This window comes from Lolium perenne, chromosome 6 (assembly GCF_019359855.2).
Source record: "Lolium perenne isolate Kyuss_39 chromosome 6, Kyuss_2.0, whole genome shotgun sequence".
Taxonomy (NCBI): Eukaryota; Viridiplantae; Streptophyta; class Magnoliopsida; order Poales; family Poaceae; genus Lolium; species Lolium perenne.
In genome coordinates this window covers 272,157,953-272,165,851 of record NC_067249.2, presented here as the reverse complement: position 1 = coordinate 272,165,851, position 7,899 = coordinate 272,157,953, and positions in this window count along the sequence as shown.

Here is a 7,899-nt window from a genome sequence, read left to right as displayed (position 1 = left end):
ATGGAGACTTTCGGCAGTTGGTTGCGAAAACATTTAATGAATGACAATGATGTTGGAGATCAGCTGTACATGTTGGCCAAGACACCATCTTCGACTATAACGACTTTCCAAGGGTACGAGATAAATGGGAATACATTTTACACGATCGTCCAAGATAAAAAGAGCACCAACCAAAACAGCGGTGTCCGCTTTGATGCAGCAACCGAGAATGGGCAAAAGATCACATATTATGGTTACATAGAGGAGATATGGGAACTTGACTATGGACCCTCCTTTAAGGTCCCTTTGTTCCGGTGCAAATGGTTCAAGCTAACAGGAGGTGGGGTAAAGGTGGACCAGCAATACAGAATGACAATGGTGGATTTCAACAATCTTGGTTACCTTGACGAACCATTCGTCCTAGCCAAAGATGTCGCTCAGGTTTTCTATGTGAAGGACATGAGTAGAAAACCGAGGAAACGGAAAGATAAGAAAATGATCAGTACATCATGCGATGATCCAAAGCGCCACATTGTTCTTTCAGGGAAAAGAAACATCGTGGGAGTGGAGGACAAGACAGACATGTCAGAAGATTATAATATGTTTGGTGAAATTCCGCCCTTCAAAGTGAACACTGACCCAAGCATTAAGTTAAATGATGAGGATGCTCCATGGATACGGCACAATCGTAAGCAAGCAGGGACACAAGGGAAGAAATGATGTGTAATAATTTATTGTACCAAACTTTGTTGAATGGATTATGTGAATTATATTATCTGTGATGTGTTTGGTCTCCATTTTCGAATGATTCGATTGATTCGAGATACAACTAATGATACATGAAATTTGGAGTGATTTAGTCATACTCCTGCCTAGGCGTATAATATGCATACTCGTAGTCTTCATAGTCGCTGCCGTTGTACTTGTAGTCGTCGCCTTCTAAGTTGCCGCCGTCGTTGTCGCTGCCGTCGTCGCTGTCGTCGGGCGGCGCTCGTGGCTCGAACTGAGGGTAGCGCAGGCGGGGGATATCGCCGGCCGTGATGTAGTCCATGACGCTCTGTAGAGTCCGGCCGTACCACCATAGCCGACGGCCGGCCTCGTGGAAATTCCCAGGAGGCAGACCGTCCTCCTCATACCTAGCGAGCGCCCTCTCACGTCGATTGATGAAGAAGGCATCCCAAGTATGCTGGTTATCGGGATGCCAGCGGGGATTCATCCGCTGCTCTGGCGTGAGGTCGAGGTAGTAGTGGTTCGTGATGGCCGCCCGGCGCGCAGTACCCTGAGGGACGGGAGGGACCGGCACGCCTCCGGCGCTTAGGCTCCAGCCGGCGGGGACGCGGTAGCCCGGTGGGCAAGGGTAGTTCGAGGCGCAAAGCTCCTCCACCTGCTGGTAGGTTAGAGTGGGTACGGTGGAAGCCATGAGAGAGTGATGAGAGATTGTAGAGATGTGATAATGCTGGCCAAGCCGGGCTACATATATGTAGTGACAAATGGTGGGAAAAATGGGAGCGGGAAGACAGGAGGCGGGAAGAAAGAGGCGGGAAGAAAGAGGCGGGAAGACAAGGAAGAAATGGCGGGAAGAAGAGGAATCCAGAGCTGGTCATCTAACCTTTAGTCCCGGCTGGTGGGTGCAACCGGGACTAAAGGTGGTTTTGTATCAGCTAACAAAACTGTCGGTGGGATAAGGACGTCTGGGTAAGCTTTAGTCCTGGCTGGTGGGTGCAACCGGGACTAAATGTGGTTTTTGTGTCATCTAAGAAAACTGTTGGTGGGATAAGGACGTTTGGGTAAGCTTTAGTCCCGGCTGGAGGGTGCAACCGTGACTAAAGCTGTCGGCAGGATAAAGGACGCGTGGGTGGACGCACTGCTCGATGAGATAAAGCATGTAGCGCACGACGCCCTGTCGGAGGAACAAGACAAAGCAGCAGCGGCGCCGTGCCTATAAAAGGAGCGCGGGAAGACAGAGGCGGCCGGGAAGAACTTGTGGGAAGCGGGGGGCGGAAAGACAGGAGGCGGGAAGACAGGAGGCGCCGGGAAGAACTTGGATTTTTTTGAATTTCTTGATATATTATTTGCATTTTTAACATTTTGAAATGAATTAGTTTTATTTTTCTGAATTTTTTGATATATTATTTGTATTTTTAACATTTTGAAATGAATTAGTTTTGTTTTTCTCATTTTTTTGATATATTATTTGTATTTTTAACATTTTGAAATGAATTAGTTTTATTTTTCTGAATTTTTTGATATATTATTTGTATTTTTAACATTTTGAAATGAATTAGTTTTATTTTTCTCATTTTTTTGATATATTATTTGTATTTTTAACATTTTTAAATGAATTAGTTTTATTTTTCTTCATTTTTTGATATATTATTTGTATTTTTAACATTTTGAAATGAATTAGTTTTATTTTTCTGATTTTTTATATATTATTTGTATTTTTAACATTTTGAAATGAATTAGTTTTATTTTTTTGATTTTTTTGATATATTATTTGTATTTTTAACATTTTGAAATGAATTAGTTTTATTTTTCTGATTTTTTTGATATATTATTTGTATTTTTAACATTTTGAAAATGAAAAGTATTTTGAAAAATAACCAACCGCGACTAAAGGGTTTTTTCCGCGGGAACCAAAATTCCGGCGAAAAATACCCTTTAGTCGCGGTTGGTGTGGCCAACCGCGACTAAAGGGTACCCTTTAGTCGCGGTTGGTGTCACCAACCGCGACTAAAGGCCTCCCCTATAAAAGCTCGCGGCGCGCCTCACGCGATCCACTTCGTCTTCTCGCTCGAAACCGCCGCTCACAGACGCGCTCACAGACGCCCGACGCCGCCGGACGACACGCCGCCAACGACGCCGCCGGACGACGCCGACACGCCGCCTCTCGCCGTCTCTCGGCGCGCCGCGCCTCGCCGTGTGTACGTCGTCGACGCTCAGCTCGCCGCGCCGCCTCGCCGTTTCCCCGGGTGCCGTGCGGCTGCGCGCCTGACGCCGCCGCCGCCGCCACACGCCGCACGACCGCCGCCGCACGCGCCGCCGCCGCCACACGCCGCACTACCGCCGCCGCACGCGCGCGGGAGATCGATCGATCGGGCCGGCCAGAGAGGGAGAGGAAAGGAGAGAGCGAGGGAGAAGGAGGCCGGCCATTTTTTTTTTCTTTTTTTTGTGTTTTTTTTGTTCTTTTTAATTTTAAGTACTTAACCAAAAAAAACTTAATTATAATGAACATTTTTATAAAATCAACTAGTTCAAATAATTACAAAATTTGGAATTTTTAGAAGTTTGGCATGTTAAGTAAAACAAATAACTTAATCGGTACCCCGCGCGTATACGGAGGGGGCGGGGGCGGCGAGGCACCGCCCCCCTCGCCGCCCTTCCGTATACGCGCGGGGTTAATTTTTTTGTTTTTTTGGCGAGAGAGAGAGAGAAACATGCACACCGACCCCGCGCTGAGAGAGAGGAAAGGGAGCCGCTCGGCGCCGTTGCAGGTGCCACCGGCCGCGGCCGCGTGCGCGGGAGATGAACAGATAGGCGCGCGCGTTGAGAGAGAGAGGAAGGAGAGGCGCCGGACAGAGAGAGCGGGGAGACGAACGGTGTGTGTCACCGCCACCGTCACCGCCCTTTCGCCACCGCCACCGCCTTTTCACCACCGCCACCGCCCCCCTTTCGCCACCGCCACCGCCCCTTCTTTACTTATAATATAATTAGTTTTTACTACATGTTTTCAGGAGTGACATATGGCGGACGATAGAGCCGACCCGATTAGGGAAAACTATAATGCGGAAGTTGAGGCACATCTTTTCGGCATCATAAACGGCGACATTCCTTATGTGCCGGCCGAAGAAGATGAAGAAGAGGATGTCTCTTCTTATCTGAACCTTGACGGTGAAGGTGAAGGTCGTCAACAAGGTGATGATGAAGGAACGGACACTGTCGATGGAGGTCAACCGTCGACAAACGACGATGGAGATAAGCAATTAGCAACCACCTCCGGTGAGGTATATATATACATTGAGCCTCTGGTGATACAAATTTACCGATTTGAATAAATATGTGTATTAACGCGACTCTCTTTCTTATTTTAGCCCTCGGCCGGATCGTCGAAACAATCGGTGAAGACAAAGCGTGGGAAAACCAAGACGCTGAAACAAGGAGTAACATATAACATCGATGTTATCAGTGCAACCGGCAGGCCGCTGGAGCCCGAAGCGACGTATACCAAGTTCATCAACCAATGCGGAGTCGTTGTTAGAGACAGCATCCCGATCACCGTCCAGGAATGGCATGAGCCAGTGAAGGCACGTGTTGGTTTCAGTTTTGTCAACAAGAGAACGAAAAAGGAATGCTGGAGAAAGCTTATGGAGCATTTCATTCTACCTCCGGAATACAACAAATACGATGAACAGGGGAACGAGGTAGAGGGGGGACGTCAGAGGAGGAGGCTAGTCAAAGAGTTCGCTCTTTAGAAGATGGCCGAAGCATTCCGGACCTACAAGAAAAATTTAGCGGATAAATATGTCAAGAAGGGGAAGACTCCGGATTTCAATGGATAGTATGAGAAGCTGAAAGATGATTGGCCCGAATTTGTGAGGCAAAAGCAATCGGAGCAATTCAAGGCCATATCGGAAAAAAATAAGGTAAATGCGGCTAAGAAAACGTACAATCATATTATGGGGCCAGGAGGATACCGCCTTTCGGAGCCTAAGTGGCAGAAGATGGAGGACGACCTGAGGCAGCGAGGAATCCCTCTAGGTACAGAGGGATGGGACCCAAGGGCCAAAAGCTGGTGGTACGGGCATGGGGGATCGCTAGACCCGGTGACAGGGGAGTGTGTTCACCGACAGACAAAGTTTAAACCCACCGAAGCCCTTATTGACGCAATGACCAAAGCTCAAGAGGGGAAGATCAGGTTCAACAGAGAGAACGACGCGCTGACATTTGCCCTCGGGAATCCTGAACACGGAGGACGTGTACGAGGCAAAGGCGCCATTCCGTGGAAAGTAGGGTTTTCCCAGGAAAATGACCCGTACAGTTACAGAAGCCGTAAGAGAAAGACAGATCGGGATGCAGATGTTGTGGCGCACTTGGCATCGGAATTCTATGAGATGAAGAAAATGTTTCATGTACTAGTACAAGAAAGATCGGCAGCTGGGACGCATGCAGATCATCCAGCGGATGTCGGAAGCCAGCAGCGGAGAAGCAGCGTGGCTTTCACAGAGGCCCCGCCGGCTGATGCTAATGCACCCTTGCTGGCCCCGGCTGGTGCTAATGCACCGACGATCGATATTACTGCACCGGAGCCTCCTCGCTACCCCGTGGACGATGTAAAGGAGATGAAACAATGTGATCTGCATTATCCAATGGGGAACATTTCCATGAAGGTAGCCATCGGCACTACTTTACCCTGTATACCTGGAGCACTCCACCACAACAACCCCATTGAAGATGGTTATGCTCGTGTCACGGTGGAAGACATAGTCCAAGGGTTTGAGGACCTGGAGATTGACATAGCCACACCCCAAGGGGAGAAAAGACTTGGAGATGTCAAGCGCCAGTTCATTCTATGGAAAAAGAAGTTCATCAAGTTTCCAGGCGAGGCGCCAAGGCCAACAAGTCCACCCCCCTCCGGTGGTGGTGGTGGCGGTGGTGGTGGTGGTGGTGGTGGTTCACCTACACCTCCTTCACGTCAGCCGACGCTGCCCCCCAATCCACCTCCGGCGGGTAAGCAGACGCCGCCCCCCAGTCTGCCTCCGGCGTGTACGCCGCCCCCCAATCCACCTCCGGCGAAGAAGCAGAAGCAGTCCTGGACTATTAACCCGGACCCTTATGTACCTAAGACCACAAAGGTACCAGAGCCATCACTGAAGCCTCTCCTCCCAAGGCCTTGGGAACGTAGTGTCGAGGAAAGTGACGTGGCTGCGGCTGCTCACCATGAGAAATGGAAGGCGGAAATGAAGGCGAAAAGAGAGCCTGAGCCCAAGCCAGTATTTTCTGAGAAGGAAAAAAAGTGGGCTAAGTCATTTTTGAGCACACCGTCCCAAGCCGAGAAGAATATGCCTGACGACTATGGACGTGAACTTCGTAGGCAAGCACTCATATTGAAGAAGAAGAAAGACTTGGCGGAGAAGGAGAAGAAATCCTTGGAGGAGGAGAAAGAAGAAAGTAAAAAAAGCGGGAAACAAGTTGCCCAGCTCGGGGAACAAAATAAACAATCGACCCCCCCGCTCATAGTGAAAGCCGCCGGTCCGGATGCTGAACTAATGGACCCCGCTATCATAGAAGCTGCGGCAGCACAGGGAATGACTGTAACGGGTGCCAGAGAAAAAGCGGCCGAGATCGGTATGACTCTTCGTGCAGTGTTAGGCCTTGAGGAGGCGCCAATGAGTGAGTTAGCAATTACATATGTGTCGAATGGGCCTCTCGTCAAGCCTGCGCAGGAAGAGGATCTACCAGCACAAATGCAAAATCTGCTATGTTGGTACAAGGGTTACATAAAAAATAACGCTGGCAAAGAATATATTTATGCGGAAGTTAGACATGAGCATCACTTCAAACATTACTATGTAACAGTTCATATGAGTGAATTTTTCCAGCTGTTCAATCTGCGCGAGCTCGATAAATCTATCATCAGTTGCTACGTTCTGTAAGTGATTTATTTCTACCTCATCTTGTTCATTGCCTGCACTATATATATTGTCCTAACTATATTGTTGTGTACGCTATTATGCAGAATGAAGATTGGGGAATGCCAAAAAAGGAACATCCATGATGTTGGGTTCATTGACCCACATATCGTTAATGGATATGTGTTAGAAAGACACTCCCGCGACGTGGAGCAAAACCTGTGGGATTTTCTTACAAAGCAGCAACTCAAAAATTAAATTCTATTCCCTTACCATTTTGGGTGAGTGTTTCTGTCTTGAGCACATTCTCTTTTGTTTACTCCATGCATGGTATGTCTAATCGATGAGTTATGCATGACTGTGCATGTATTGTGTCCGCAGGTTCCACTGGATTCTGCTCATAATTGAATTTCACACCTCCAGAGTTCTCATCATGGACTCTCTGAATATGGATCCAAAGCTTTGGGTCGACATGAGAAATATGCTGCAAAAGTAATTATTTTCAATCATTTGCGCTCTATATCGATCGGCCTCTTTCGTTCATTTCCTAATATGAAGTAATTAATAACTCCCTTGTTCATTTAATTTTCTTTGCCCTGTAGGGTTTGGAGACGGTTCTCAGATCAGACGGTCGGTGAATTCAAAAAAGAGCTAGAATTTAGAAGGTTACTGTCTGGGGATATTCAGCCACCGGGGACCAATCTATGTGGATACTATGTTTGTGAGTTCATCCGGAGATACACCTCTGAGCGGAAGCCGTCGGATAACAACGTCAAGAGGAATAACTTCCGGAAGACGCTTAGTCCAGAAGCTCGCTTCCGACCAATTCAAGAGGAACTAGCAGGATTTTTGATGAGGGAAGTCCTCCATCCTAAAGGGGAACACTATTACGAGGACGTAGAACTTCTGATGCCATTAATTGTGTATGGAAACTTGTTCGAAATTGTATATGGTCATCCGAGATTGAATATATATTGTATATTCCTCTTGAATTCTTCTTGGTTCTAATTTCAAACTTGTTTGAAATTGTACATTCATATGCATGTATATAGTAGCATAGAATATGTGTACTGAAACTTCTTCAAAATTAAAATAAAACACAAAATAAAATATAAAAGAAATAAAACAATACAAATTAAAAAGAGACCAGATTTAGGGGGGGGGGGGGGGGGGGCTAAAACCGCCTTTAGTCGCGGTTGGCCAGGTCCTCTGCCCCGACGCACGCCTGCCGCCCACGTGGACGGGCCTTTAGTCGCGGTTCGTAAACAACCGCGACTAAAGGGGGGAGCCT